Source organism: Pseudophryne corroboree, chromosome 2 (genome assembly GCF_028390025.1).
Source record: "Pseudophryne corroboree isolate aPseCor3 chromosome 2, aPseCor3.hap2, whole genome shotgun sequence".
NCBI lineage: Eukaryota > Metazoa > Chordata > Amphibia > Anura > Myobatrachidae > Pseudophryne > Pseudophryne corroboree.
The window spans coordinates 700,752,258-700,768,919 of NC_086445.1; the positions used below are offsets into that span (position 1 = coordinate 700,752,258).

The following is a 16,662-nucleotide window of genomic DNA, read 5'->3' on the forward strand; positions in this document are numbered from 1 at the left end:
AATATGCGACTTTGAGCTTTATCTATTAATGCAACATTTTCATAAAAGTGTTACCCCAGATCTGTTTAGAAAGTCTGTAGTTTCTATTTTTTCCACTAATTCCTGTTTCTCTTTGTTTTACGTTTATATTAGCTACCCATAATATGTATGAATGAAAAGAAACCAAAAACACGGCTGGTTTCCATGGTGACCGTTTCAGAGTGCTTTCTAACCTATGAAATGGCCGCTCCGGTTCCCCTTCTAAACTACAAACCCCAGAATCCCTGAAAACGGAAATAGAAGACGGCGATACGTCACTTCCGTCGTCTGTCTCTCCAAACGGAACAAACCTTCAGGGATTATTTTCTGGGGAAGTTTCACCAGCAGCGGTGCAACACAATATCCGGCGGAAACACCATATATGGTCATGTAGTAGTTCACTATGGAAACTACATTACCCAGAATTCCAAGCTCCGTTTTTTAATGGAGAAGAAAATATGTTTTAAAGTTTTTCCTGCTGTACTTTTTCACCATGCATGATACTAGTGTTTATGTATATGTTATTATGAATTTGTGTGATGAATAATCATGTTTTTAAACAATATTAATTTTCATTGTAATTAATGATGTCATTTCCGGCTACAAACGGAACAAACCTTCAGGAATTATTTTCTGGGGAAGTTTCACCAGCAGCGGTGCAACACAATATCCGGTGGAAACACCATATATGGTCATGTAGTAGTTCACTATGGAAACTACATTACCCAGAATCCCAAGCTCCGTTTTTTAATGGAGAAGAAAATATGTTTTAAAGTGTTTTTCCTGCTGTACTTTTTCACCATGCTTGATACTAGTGTTTATGTATATGTTATTATGAATTTGTGTGATGAATAATCATGTTTTTAAACAAAATTAATTTTCATTGTAATTAATGATGTCATTTCCGGCTACAAACGGAACAAACCTTCAGGGATTATTTTCTGGGGAAGTTTCACCTGCAGCGGTGCAACACAATATCCGGTGGAAACACCATATATGGTCATGTTGTAGTTCACTATGGAAACTACATTACCCAGAATTCCAAGCTCCGTTTTTTAATGGAGAAGAAAATATGTTTTAAAGTGTTTTTCCTGCTGTACTTTTTCACCATGCATGATACTAGTGTTTATGTATATGTTATTATGAATTTGTGTGATGAATAATCATGTTTTTAAACAAAATTAATTTTCATTGTAATTAATGATGTCATTTCCGGCTACTCATTCATTGGATGTTTATAGCATAAATATGCTTACTCCTCACAGTGCAGATAGTTCATGATTAAGGTCCATTCGAGACCGAAACGCGTCGGACGACTGTACTGTGAGTAGTTTTCTGGAAAAAGGGAATAATCACGCCGATTATTATCTCAAATTTTGCCTTTGGAATTTTTATTGTATTTTTAAATTTTTACTTTTTTATTTTTTCTGTCACCATGTGTGGTGATTTCTTTGTATGAATTTGGACTATGTCTGGAATAAAAAACCTGTTTTAGAAAGAAGGATTTTTTTCATGACTCTGGTCTGGCATTTGGGAGAAAGAGTTCCTTTTCCTCTTGTGGATCCACCAAAGGGATACCAGTGAATCTATTTAAAGAAACCTTTATAGGAGTCATTCATCGTTTACTGAGTGAGTTGGGGTACGCACCTGAGGATTTTTGTTGATATAAAGAAACCGTTATATGAATGTTCTGGCTTTGCTCTGTGTAAGTGAGGGTACGCATTGAAATTGCCTCAGACACTACCCCTACGTGTTTACAGTACCCCATGTGGTGTGAGATTCAGGCACGCTTAATTACGTTTACCTAACCTGAGGGGATTGGAGAAAAAAACTAGCAATAAAGATACCTTTACGGGAACCCACTTACTTGTTTCTGTGTGAGTGGGGTACGCCCTTAAAAACTTTCATTGTGTGGAATTCTCGATTCTAGCTGTTGTAAACGGTGCTACACATTTCTTTTCTCTCTTATTTCTCTCCATTTTGACATGAACTGGGAGCCATTTATAACGAGAAGATTCACCTGAACAAAAGGACTCATAGGCCTGCATAATCTGGAGAAGACATCATATACCCATTTGACAAGGGATGTGTTAAGTTTCATTACCTTTTTCTTTTTTTACGCGCCCTGGACACAGATAAATACCAACACTTGCTTCTTCTATATATTGTTTTGGTAAAATCTGTGATTTTTACATAGGTATTTTGTCAGTGGACGGGCTGCTGTGCGCCAAACTTGTAGACCCTCCCTATTTTCTCCTTTTTTTTCTATCCGACTTGACACATTAGTTCCTCGTGGTCTCAATGAGACATTGTGCTTACAGGTGTTTATTTAAGTCAGTTGTTCGTTATCTCTAGTAATGTGCCTCAGTTCTAAATCTGAATTTCTTATGTGTTATTAGACAGTATGCTATGTAGCTCATACATGCTTGTATAGACAGCTCTATAGTTGTTTACTAATACATTGATCAGATATAATTATTGACATGACATTGATAAAAAAATTTATGATGTAATGTATTGATCGCAGCCACTGCACATGGATGCGATCCATGTGCTTAATGTTTTTATATTGTATGTGTATATTCATATACAGTACAACTTTGTTGTGTTTTTTTGTATTATTTTAGCTTTCACAAGTGGTGTGTTGTCAGTTGTCATGGGAACCGTCGTTTTTTCCTGGCCGATCTGCATAGTGACCAGGAAATGGAAATGGGACGGAGAATGCTGGCATTGGTGATGGGAGCACTTAAAAGCTGGTATGTGTTTAATCATTATATAAAGGCTTGATAAAAGCGCTATACGGCGCTGAAACGTTGTCCACTACTAGCCGACTACTGTCATTTTTAGTGAGTCAAGTCTGAGTGCCGCCATTGGAGAGCTAGCTATATATATATATATATATATATATACAGGTTGAGTATCCTTTATCCAAAATGCTTGGGACCAGAGGTATTTTGGATATCGGATTTTTCCGTATTTTGGAATAATTAGATACAATAATGAGATATCATGGTGATGGGACCTAAATCTAAGCACAGAATGTATTTATGTTACATATACACCTTGTACACACAGCCTGAAAGTAATTTTAGCCAATATTTTTTATAACTTTGTGCATTAAACAAAGTGTGTCTACATTCACACAATTCATTTATGTTTCATATACAACTTATATACACAGCCTGAAGGTCATTTAATACAATATTATTAATAACTTTGTGTATTAAACAAAGTTTGTGTACATTGAGCCATCAAAAAACAAAGGTTTCACTATCTCACTCTCACTCAAAAAAGTCCGTATTTCGGAATATTCCGTATTTCGGAATATTTGGATATGGGATACTCAACCTGTATATATATATATATAGGTGTAAATATTATATATATATATATATATATATTATTTTTTTTATATATATATATAATTTATATATATATATTTTATATATATATATGTATACATATAGTCGGGAAAGGTGCGGCACTTGGCTTCAATAAAACACGGACAAAATGCACTTCAGCAACCTTTCAGTATATTTTTAGTGAGTGTGTGGTCTCAGTTGCGTTATGGGCGTTACACGTAGTGTTGTAAGATATATGAAAGGTTGCTGAAGTGCATTTTGTCCGTGCTTTATTGAAGCCGAGTGCCGCACCTTTCCCGACTATGTCATTACAGTTGTGAGGGCACCTGCTGAAGTTACTTTCATGGTTCATGTGAGTGCCGGACCTTGGAGTCTTTATGTGGTAACTTTTCACTTGCTTATGTGTTAAGTTTGTCAAGGCACCCTACCGATTATTTGAAGTGTTTTATGATCATCACGTTGCTCATATTTTTAACCTTTTTGATACACTTTTTGGTGTTGGACATTGATTGTTTCCGAGTGTGTTCCTAAAAAAGTGTTACATCTTAAAATGGCTGAGTATCCAGTAACACAAGGGGACTTACCATTTAATCCCTCACTGTTCCCTGAGGGGGATGTACACAGCTTTTCTGAATCCGAAGCTGATTCTATTTTAGAGAAAGAAAGTATGCGTGAACAGGCTGAAGCAATGACAGCAGATATTGTTTACCGTGATCTACTGAAATTGAAGAAGCGTGAGGTAGATTATCAGCTACACGCTATTTCTCTCAGTGACTATTATAGAGCTCGTATGATACCTAGAGGGTTCAGGATGAACAATTGCCCCACAATTGGTTGATATGACCCTCAATTTTGCAAAAAAAGGGTTGCTACATTGAATAAATGTTCTTTAGATTTAATGCTCTTAGTCATTGAACAATCACGTAAGGAACTAACTTTGACAAAAGAGAAAATTGATGCTTTTGATTTGAGTCATTTAACAACATTATCCTATGATGAGGAGACTGATTGGATACATAAACTAAATCATCAGATCACCCTCTATAAAAAAAGAGTTGATCAGATTCAAGAAGTAGAAAGTGAAAGTTTAGTCAGACTACAACCAAAATCGGGTCTATCAGGGGCTCAGCGGTGGTAGGAGTAATCCACAAAGACGTCCATTCTTCAGGCGTAAATACACCCGGTCCTGCACAGATACGGATTCCTCACATGATGATAATACTATTAACAGTGACACTGAACCAGAGCCGGCCCTAACCAATATGATGCCCTAGGCAAGATTTTGGCTGGTGCCCCCTAGCACCACCGCTAGTTCCGCCTCTAACTCTGCACCGCTATCCCAGCACCATCACCCCTCACCCATAGAAGTCCTTTTTTTTGTTTTCCTATCCCCTGTAATTTAAATAAGAACAGTGTGCACATTCAGCGCACAGCCCAAAAAGGTATGTGTTTTTGCTGGCCAGGGGCATGGCCACACAATAGTACCCCCAATTCAACTTAGTACCACTTTACCTTATATACGTTACTCCTCACAGTAGTGCCCCACATTCACATAACATCATACTGAATTGCTCCTTATTCACATTACACCACACCCTATTGCTCTTTATTCTCATTACACCACACCATATTGCTCTTTATTCACATTAGACCACACAGTAGTGCATTTATAAACATAATACCACACAGTAATGCCACTTACACATATGACACACATTATTAATGTCCTTATAAACATAATGCGCCTTACACATTATGCCAACCCTTATTAATACCCTTATACACATAATTTCCCTTACACATATGCCGCACATTATTAGTGCCCTTATACACATAATGACACACATAGTGCCCCTTACACATATGTTACACATTATTAATGCCCTTATACACATAATGACACTTATAGTCCCTGGCGTGAGTCAACTGGCAGCTCTGCTAACGGGTGCCTATTTTTAATGAAAATGCATATTATTTGCATTGCTATGTGGCTAGGATGCACAAGCAGCTTCTGCTGATTAAAATGATATGCGGCATGCCTATATTCTGTGTGCGACTGTGGCTGTATCTGCATACGAAATGCTACACACAGAATATAGGCATGCCGCATATCATTTTAATCAGCAGAAGCTGCTTGTGCCCCTAGGCATATCAAATGCCCTAGGCAATTGCCTAGTTTGCCTATGCCTAGAGCCGGCTCTGCACTGAACCTTCGACTAGTACCTCTGAGTCCCCCTTTGGGAGCAGCTAACCGCTCCCGGGGGAGAGGATGAGGAAATAATATGGATTCACGCGACGGGGCAAACAAAATCGCAGGCAGAGGTTGTGGCGCAAGACCCCCTCTCCCGATAAAGAAATAGTATTTAATCTGTCATTTTACACTTTGTCTCCTAGTGAATACAACTTACTGAATAAGGGACTCTCTTTCATCCCCACGGTACCTTTTGACGACTTTCAATGGCAGATAGAAAAGCGCAATCTGCACAGACATTTGAAATTAAAATAATTTTTTCACAAAACCTGAAAATATGACATCACCTAGAGTCAGTAATATCCCGGCTCAGTTATGCAAATTACAGAAACGTTCTTCATTTGAGCCTGTCTCAACGATCTCAAGTATTAAGACCTTTATGCAAATTGTGAATCAAGAGGTTGGACTTTCCAGGGATACTGATCATAACTTTCATCCTTATTTAACCCCTGCTGAAAAAGCAGCTTTGATAACGTTAGCTAACAATCAGAACTTAATTATCTGCCCCGCTGATAAGGGGGGCGGTATTGTTTTGCAGGACCGTTCTGATTATTGCAATGAGATTATGCGTCAACTCAATGACCCTTCAGTTTACTTACAATTGCGTGGTGATCCCACTAAACAGTACACCGTAGAATTAAAGCTGATTTCACAAAGGGAACTGGATGATGGTATAATTAAGGATGATTTATTTAATGTTTTACTTCCTGAATATCCACTGGTACCATTACCATGTTCCTTGCCCAAAATCCACAAGGGCATTCCCCTCCCCTGTCCGCCCAATTATTGCTGCTAGGGGATCGTTATCACAAACAGCGTCAATATTTCTAGATTCCGTTTTGCAGCCTATTGTTAAGGAGCAAGATCACTTCCTATTAGATACTACTATGTTTATTAATTCATTGACGAATATTGGACAGGTGTCTACATGGTCTTGGTTGATTTGTGCTGATGTGGTCAGCCTGTATACCGTCATTCCGCATGCTGATGGTGTACAGGCTGTTAGAAATTTATTGCTGAAAAGTGATTTATATGATGTACCCTTTGTGAATTTTTGTGTTCAGTTGTTGGAATTCATTCTAACGCACAATTTCTTTCTATTTGACGGTATGTTCTTCCTTCAGCAGTCTGGTTGTGCCATGGGTGCTGCCAGGGCTCCGGTGTATGCCAATGCATACATGTTCATGATTGAACAAAATATATTTTTTTCAAACCCCAATGTGTCATCTAGGATCTTGTTTTATACAAGATATATAGATGATTTATTCATAGTGTGGAATGATACTGAATCCAGCTTCCATGAATTAATTTTAAACCATAATGCTACTGCAAGTCCAGTAAAATTTACAGTGTGGTTAGATCAAGCTAAAATTGAGTTCCTTGATGTGCTTGTCTCTTTAAATAATGGCCGTATTACCATCACTGTGTTTTATAAAGACACAGAACGCAATTTGTTCCTACTGGCCAGTAGTTGCCATCCCACTAAATTAAATGATTAGGACAATGCTCCTCAATATTGCTGCCGATCAAATGGATCAGATTATTGTTAAGTTCCAAGAATGGGGCTACTCACGTACCATGCTGGAAGAGACCAAGGCTAAAGTACTATTGCTTAATAGAAGTGACTTGTTGCAAAAAAAGAACATTAATCGTGATAGTCAGATATTTCCTTGGATCAACAGATTCAATGTTCTTTCACCTAAAATTAATAAGATTACTAAAACTGCATGGCCAATAGTCACCTCAGATAATTCTATACCTTTGTCTAACACTAGGCTAATGCCCTGCTACTCAAGGGGCTGGAACCTACGGGATTTCCTAGTGAAATCTGATATCACTTTAAGATCCAATGAAACCCCTGATCATTTTTTGTCTCACAAGAAACCTGGCTGTTTCAAATGTTCCTGTGTTACCTGTGGTTACATGTTAGCAGGTGACGTGTTCACTCATCCCCGTTCGGGCCAGAAATTTAAGATCCGTCACCACCTTACCTGCAATAGCATTTATGTGGTATATCAAATTGTGTGCCCCTGCGTCTTGTCCTACGTGGGCAAGACACAATGCAAGTTCAAAGAGAGGATGGCTGGGCACCGTTCGACCATCCGCGCTGCCTTACAGTCAGGGGTGAGTGACCAGCCGGTGGCTAGACACTTTATTGAAGCCAAACATAGTCTCTCTAGCATTAGATACCGCATGATAGACCATATACCAGCCTCATATCGTGGTCGGAATTTACACTTGTTAAAATGTGAAGCCAGATGGATTCACAGACTTGGGGTATTGTCTCCGCATGGTCTGAATGAAAACCTGACACTTTCATATTTTTAAAATGTTGATTCAGTCTTTTGATACATTTTTAATACATCTTATTTATGTCTTACTTATGCCTCCATGTATAATGGTTATATGTCTCTGCATTTTCGCTACAGTCTCTGTCTGTCTGTTATGGTTTTTAGTATCCATGGTGATGGGGTGCACCGCGTCACTGCACCGGCGACTGGCTGCTGTGAGTGACGTCATTGGTGTCTGATGCCTGCCGGGTGTGTGGTCTCGGATGCGGTATGGGCATTACACGTGGTGTTGTAAGATATATAAGGTATGTGTCATTTGTTACTTACTTAGTCTAAATATAGTGTCAATACACTGAAACGTTGCTGAAGTGCATTTTGTCTGTGCTTTATTGAAGCCGAGTGCCGCACCTTTCCCGACTATGTCATTACATTTGTGAGGGCACATGCTGAAGTTACTTTCATGGTTCATGTGAGTGCCGGACCTTGGAGTCTTTATCTATCTATCTATCTATATATATATATATATATATATATATATATATATATATAGGAAAAGAACATAATGGAAAAGGCGCTCATAGTACAGACTGTTTATTTAATTTAAAAACAGTAACAGGTCCACAGACAAATTGTATAGGACTTGTACCATATAGCACACGCTGTGGGCTGGTTACCACATGGTTCAAAGAAAATCCACTGGCACAAACTGCATACCCACTGGCTGCCACCCGGGACCACACACTGCGCCGCCGGCTATGGTATAGCCGTGACTCGTCGGGAAACCTCTCTGGATCAGACAGTGGGAGCAGCTGCACAGGTGGACACAGTGCGTCAGACAGGCCACGCCCCAACGCGTTTCGTATCAAACTTCGTCAGGAGGCTGGCCTGTCTGACGCTGAGCTCATGTTTTATGTCCCTGGGCTGTGTGTGCACATCAGCCCACACTGCTCAATTAGTGGCAAGCACAGCTGAGCACTATTATGGCTCCAGGTAAAAGTGTTTAAGACATGCCAATAAAGCACTTTTTTTCTAAAAACATAACAACAGAACATTTTTACAATTTTTAACACTTTTTAGCCTAATAGCAGCAACTTTTAGCTTAAAAGACCATACATAGATCACAGGCAATGAATAGCAAATACTAATGAACATTTCATGACATGTACACAAAACACATACATATAATGCAATATAATATATATCTATAAAGAATCTTTACTTATAGGAGGGAGATCACAGTAGTTAGATTCAGGGAGTGCACACAGAGAGAAGGTACCAGAAGATACTTCAGAACACTAAACTCTACACAACTGACAGGAGAACTTTCTCTTAAGCATTTCTCTCAGTTAATCACAGCTAGATCCCTTGTTACATGTTGCTTAAAGCAACAGTAACCATTATTCGTTGTATCACTTAAGATCATTTCCAGCTATTTTGTTACCTACTGCACATATTTGTAACAGTATTGCTAATATTGTTCAAAACTGCTAGCAGACACAGAAAGACTGATCTTTATCATTCTGGCCTCAAGGGTGTCAGTAATATAAACTATATGTCCCGAATAGCAGCTGTCACAATCAGGGGGAATAGAGAAAATATCAGGTAGCTAGATTAGACATAAAGGTACTAGTAATAATAAAAAGTAAAATTATGGAAACAGACAAAACAGCAGAACGAACAGAGGAATTTATCAGTGACTACCAAATCATGTCTTGATAATTCTGCAGTACAGAGATAGGAATTTTCTTCATATTTTTCTCTCTACCCATGTGGACCTGTTACTGTTTTTAAATTGAATAAACCAAAAGTTCTTAAACTCGGTCCTCGGGGGCACACACAGTGCATGTTTTGCAGGTCTCCTCACAGAATCGCAAGTGAAATAATTAGCTCCACCTGTGGACCTTTTAAAATGTGTCAGTGAGTAATTAATACACCTGTGCACCTGCTGGGTTACCTGCAAAACATGCACTGTGTGGGCTCCCGAGGACCGAGTTTGAGAACCTCTGGAATAAACAGTCTGCACTATAAGCGCCTTTTCCATTATGTTTAATTCCTAGAAATCAATCCTGCTCCAGGAGTCCGGAGCCTTCATTGGGAAAGTGCTGCGGTATTTATCCTATACCTGTGCTACAACTCAGAGGTTTCTGGTGCTTGTAATTTTCTCTACTGTTGAGAGAAAAAGGACTGCCAGCGCACCTGCACACCTTCTAATCGAACTGATATATACATATATATATATATATATATATATGCATATATATATGCATTTCCATTAGTGTCATTTACTTCACCATTACTGTCAGTCCGTGAGTGCCAGCTATTTTAAATAAATATATATATATATATATATATATATATATATATATATATTTATGACATATATATATTTATATATATATTTATTTATTTTTTCTATGTGTATATAATTATATTTTATGTGTATATATATATATATATATATATACTGTATATACAGAAAATATATTTATATACACATGTAAATACAGTATATATAATTTATCTCCTATATAATAGCCCTGTGATTCTGTGCCTGGGTCTCTAACGCTGGGTGTGGCTAGGAGCTCTCATTGGGTTAGTGGCAGGTCTATCACACCCAGTCCACAGCTGATTGGGCGAGAAACGTCCTCCCACACAGCTTACATTCAATGGGAAGCTCTGCCCTTTGCCTGCAGTGTTTTCACAGAGCAGGATTAGCAATGGGGCTGACGGAGCTGCAGCTCCAGGTCCACACCCCAAAATAGGCCCACTGCATCTGCAGCAACATACCCTCCAACAATTTACACATAAACATTGATGCAAATTCGAAAAGGGGGCGTGGTCACGGGTACAGCTGCGTGGTCACGCCCCTTTTCCTATACTTTCAATGGAAGCTTGGAGAGTCAATAATCGGTACAGACCATAAAAAAAGGGACTGTACCTGCCAAAAAGGTGCAGCTGGAGGGTATGCCACTGCACCTGCAGCAAGTCTCTGCGCTGTAGATAGGGGGGGAAAAACATCCTTTTCCTGCAGCGTCCTATGGGGGTCACTCCAAGTTGTTTGCTAGCTGCATTCGTTCGCTGTGCAGCGATTAGGCAAAAACTCGGCACTTCTGCCCATGCGTATGCAGCGCAATGCGCACGTGCGGCGTACTATTACAACGAACTATGTAGTTTTATACAGGGTCTAGCGATGCTTTGCAGTCGCACAGGTAGCCGCAGAGTGATTGACAGGAAGAGGGCGTTTCTGGGTGTCAACTGCATGTTTCTAGGGAGTGTTCAGAAAAACCCAGGCGTGGCTGCCCAAACGCAGGGCATGTTCATGACGTCAAATCAGGAACGGAATGGTCTGAAGTGATCGCAAGCGCCGAGTAGGTTTGAAGCTACTCTGAAACTGCACAAAATATTTTTGTACCCGCTCTCCGATCCCTTTGTTCGCACTTCTGCTAAGCTAAAATACACTCCCAGTGGGCGGCGGCATAGCGTTTGCACGGCTGCTAAAAACTGCTAGCGAGCGATCAACTCGGAATGACCACCAATGTATTGCTGCCAGTCCACCTGCCCCCTCCGGCATCACCAATCCCCACTCCCTAGCCATGCCACAGGTGGAACACAAGCTGCTGCGGCCACCCGCATAGATGTGTATGAAAACGGCGCAGCGGAAGGCTTTCATAGCCCTCCCTGTGCTGCATACTCTCTGAGCCCCGGAGCCTCCTCTGCGCGTGATGTCACAGAAGTGCCTCCCAGCCACAGCCGCGCCCAGATCCCCAGAGGCCCTGACTCCGCAACACAACAACTGGGCTGCCGGCCTGGAAGCCCCAAGATGGTTAATGTAGCAGATAGAGAGGGTGATATCCCGGAGGGTAATGTATGGACGCTGAATCAATGTAAAAGGTGACAGTGCTGTGCAGTGCAGTCAGGGCCGTTGCTAGAGGGTTCGGCGCCCCCTGCAAACTATAAATTTGCACCCTCGCATACTTTACAAATGTACAGCACACATAATGACCCCTGTAGTAGAGACACTTACACATGTAATGCCCCCTGTACCAGAGACGCTTACACATGTAATGCCCCCTGAACCATTGACGCTTACACATGTCACGCCCCCCCCTGTAGCAGTGACGCTTACACAAGTAACAGCCCCTTAGCAGTCACGCTTACACATGTAACGCCCCCTGTAGCAGTGACGCTTACACATGTAACGCCCCCTGTACCAGTGCCGCTTACACACGTAACGCCCTCTGTACCAGTGACGCTTACACACGTAATGCCCCCTCTACCAGTACCGCTTACACACATAACGCCCTCTGTACCAATGCCGCTTACACACGTAACGCCTCCTGTAGCAGTGCTGCTTACACACGTAATGCCCCCTGCACCAGTGATGCTTACACACATTATGCAGAAGTCACACATACACACACACAACAGACACATATATATATACAAACACACACACACATACATACTGTACATACATTACACACATACACAGTCACACATATACAGGATACACAGACACTGTATATACACACACACTCACTCTCTTTCCAGACACTTGTCTAATGAAGTCTGGCTGGCCGAAGCTGTAGCAGCTCATCCTCCTGCTGCAGCATGGTCCCGTGTAGCTCTGCCCCTTACTCCCATCTAGCTCCGTCCACTTTGGCTCCCTCCCGGCCACTGAATGTCACACAGGGGAGGGGAGGGGGGAGAGGAGGTTTTGTGCTGACGGCGCCGAGGGGGAGAGGAGGCTTTGTGCTGCCGGCGCTGAGGGGGAGAAAAGGTTTTGTGCTTCCGGCGCCGCTGCATGTGTGACAGCAGCCGGCAGCTGCAGGGATAGCAGCAGAAGCTCAGCACAGGGATGCAAAGCAGGGAGAACGTCCCTCCTTCCTGGTGCCTCCCTGCACTGCATCCCTTTGCTGAGCGGCTAGCGCCGGACCTGTGTGCAGTGTCACAGACACTGCACAGCACACTTTACATTGATTCAGCCAGTCACTCAGTTCTGCCAGCCAGTCTCTATTGATAGCACCAGTGTCCCAATACGCCATATTACAGGGTGTCACGATCCGGGTATCTGGACGCCATTACTTGCCTTTCAGATGTCTCCTGAGGCTGGCTCAGCGTTCCAAGGCCGGATCTCATCTGTGTCCACATGCTGCATATCCCTCCTGTCACGCTGAGACGCTGTCACAGCGGCGCCATGTTTGAATCCTGCATGGCGTCTCCTGTCCTCTGCGGCCGGCGCCGCCATTACTGTTATGTTTCCACATGGTTTCCAAACCAGCTTTCCCTCCAAGTTCTAACATGGGCGCAGCCATGTTGGATCCAATCACATGTCTCGGTTCCACCAATCCACTGCCTCTGGAAATCTGCATAATTGCCCAGCCAATGCCTGCATTGCTGCAGGTATAAGTATCCTGTGCCTGGGCCAGGAAATCGTCAGTGCTTTGTTTGTCATACCTTGTTCCAGTCTGTCTCTCTCCTGTGGTTGTTTTCCAGGTTCCAGTTCCTGTCTCCAAGCTTCCACTAAAGAGATCCGCACCTGCCTACCATCCTGCGGTGCAGCCTGACTCTCCAATCCTCTGGGACTCATCTGTTTCCAGCTACAGATTCACCTGCTTCCAGCAGAGATCAGCTCTTCTTAAAGTGCCGGTACCATTTCTGCAGATTTCCATTTACCACCGGTACTAATATTTCATTTAGAATACTGTATTCAGTTCTGGAGGCCATATCTTCAAAAGGATATTAATACATCAGAAACTGTACAAAGGAGGGCAACTAAAATGGTGCATGGCCTACATCACAAAACATACCCAGAAAGACTAAGAAATCTCAATATGTATAGTTTGGAGCAGAGAAGGGAAAGGGGGGACATGATAGAAACTTTCAAATATATCAAGGGTTTTAAGTCCAGGAGGGAAACATTCTCCAAATGAAGAGAAGCAATAGGACACGAGGACATACACTGAGACTGGAGGGGGGGAGGTTCAGGGGAAATTTGCGGGAAAATTATTTCACAGAAAGGGTAGTGGACAAGTGGAATAGCCTCCCATCAGAGGTGGTAGAGGCTAAAACAGTAGAGCAATTTAAACATGCATGGGATAGACATAAGGATATCCTTACAAAGAAATAAGGATCAAATAAGGTTAGAAATAAAAATAATATAAAAAAAAAAAGGGGGCAGACTAGATGGGCCAAGTGGTTCTTATCTGCCGACAAATTCTATGTTTCTATGTTTCTATCGCTCTCAAGCTCCATATATCATTCATATTTCATCGCTCTCAAGCTTCATTTATTATTTGGCTGGTTCCATCCAGTAATCCACTCCGTGTCTACATCTGTCTGGTTCCAACCAGTGAAGTACTGAAAGGAAAAGGATTGTCTCTTTGTTGGCGCACTTTCAATAGAAGAGTGTGTGTATTTAAAATATAACTTTTAATTCCATATGATTAAAAATGCCTGAGAACGTGAAAAATAATGAGACAGCAATCACATACACTACATGTGATGAGAACTAAGTGTAATAAAAATAAATTAAATTATCAAATCCTCTTATGTGTCCTTATTGTATTTATATAATTTGTAATTCTTAAGTGTGTACCACAATAATCTGAAGATAACCGTACAATATCGGTTATTTAAATCAATCCTCAATTTATTGGGATGCCTCTATTAAATCGAATCATGAACAAATATGATATTGTAATCGATAGTCATATTGCGATTGAATATTTGTTCAATATATATACAATTCTGCACATGTACATGGGACCGAGCCAGACTGAATCTATTCTGCAACACTGCAACAGTTACACCTGGAGCTAAAGGGTTCTATGACCTTCTTTGAGAATGAAATACTGCATCCATTTCATTACATATTGTATCCTGCAGGGGATAATAGTATTCACTCTTTAAGGATACAGTTCCACCCTATGAGCTCTCATTGATCAATTTTACATATCATCGGAGTGTATCTATATCTTGTGCTGATTTAAATAGACAGCATTAATTCATATGTAAATTCTCACTATGTGTATCTACTACTCTTAATCAATCATATATACACTCCTCTATTTGTTTATCATGCAGACTATCTTGCAGGGGGCAACTATATATCAAAAATGCAGCTATGCCATATGCATTTGGATTAATTAGATGTAAACTGTCTACAATTTGTGTTGATTACACTAGATATCCACAGCCTAAATACTATGCTGGTTTAATGCAGCAAAATAGCTCATTTGTATCTCTTATATGTAACTCTTCTATGCAACAATCCCTAACATTTATGGTGTTATTATAAACATTGCAACAGTTACAATTGGAGCTGTTGGTTTCTATTTCCCATGTTTAAGAATGAATTACTGTGTCCATTCTTTACAGGAAAAAACCTGCAGGAAATAACTATGTTTGCTTTTAAAAGATACTGCTCCACCATATGAGCTTATTGTTATATAGATAGAGATTAACTGTATATCTATGCGTGTTTATTACGCAAAGTTGCCACCACCTGCATTAAAATATACTTGTGTGCTATGCTGATTGAAATAAACAGCATGTACCAGTCAGTTATGACTGCATAATAAACTTGCTTAATTAAATCAGGTATGCTGGTATGAATATACTGAAATTCCGTGCTTATTTAATACGAAAAAAAGGCTAATTTGTATATATCTCATGTAATTTTTCTTACAAGTTGCAACAATCCATTACTTTTGTGCTGTTATTATAATTGTTGCACCAGTTACAACTGGAGCTGTAGGATTCTATTTCCCTTATTAGGGATAATCTGCTATATCAATTAATTACATATGCAATCCTACAAGGAGTAGTTGCATTTGCTTTTAAAGGATACTGCTCCACCACATGAGCCTTTTGCTGTCTAAATAAGAATGAGCTATGCTCCTATGTGCGTTTATTGTACAGAATTAACATAGCCTGCAATAAAGTATATCCATGTATTACATTAATTAAAGTTAACAGCATATACCAGTAGGTTGTATCTGCATGGTAAGCTAACTTGATTAGATCAGATGTGCTGGTGCTAATATACTGAGATTGAAACTCTATCTCATTTTAAGCATACAGATCCCGCAGTTTAAACTGATCTAAATTGATATAACCTATTGCAGTGAGCATCGGTCCCTTCCTAGTCCCTAACTGTGAGCATATTCCATATATTGTACATCGTTTTCACAGAATTGTATTAGGCATTACACACACATACATTTGTTAATGCGGACACATAGTTAATGAGCCGGCGTACTAACGCCGCTCTGAAACGCCCACGTCCACGTTTCACTTTAGCTTCGTCAGGGCAAACCCGATTGCCCTGCACGGAGATGCTAGAGAGGCCAATGGCAGCGCGGTTCGGTGGTCACGTGATCTCCTATTCAGGAGACGTACTATCGCGTCTCCTTCTCGCCGTGATTAATCAGATAGACAGCACCTAATATGTTATAAACAATACAGTGTAAGTGGTAAATACAGATTATATCAGTGGACCGGACAGAATAGTAATAATACATAATAATAAATTCATGATACATTCTGTCGCATCTCTTTCCCTCCGTAGCTGATCAGATAGGCAGCACCTCTTATATTATAAACACTCCAGTGTAAGTGGTTGACACAGATTATGTCCGGGGCCCGGACACTGAATAATAAATTCAAAATAATAAATAAAAAAGGATTATATGTAGGGGAGGCTGCATTTTAAAAAAAGGGTTATTGTAGGAAAATT

At 40.5% G+C, this 16,662-nt stretch overlaps 1 long non-coding RNA gene across 1 annotated transcript; it reads left to right on the forward strand.

Moving 5' to 3' along the window:
* Positions 1-2,382: 2,382 nt before the first annotated feature.
* LOC135051105 (uncharacterized) lies at positions 2,383-14,395 on the forward strand. The gene is made up of 3 exons (XR_010242039.1): positions 2,383-2,774; positions 8,088-8,227; positions 13,419-14,395. It is a non-coding gene; the product is annotated as an uncharacterized LOC135051105 (long non-coding RNA).
* The last annotated feature ends 2,267 nt before the right edge of the window (positions 14,396-16,662 follow it).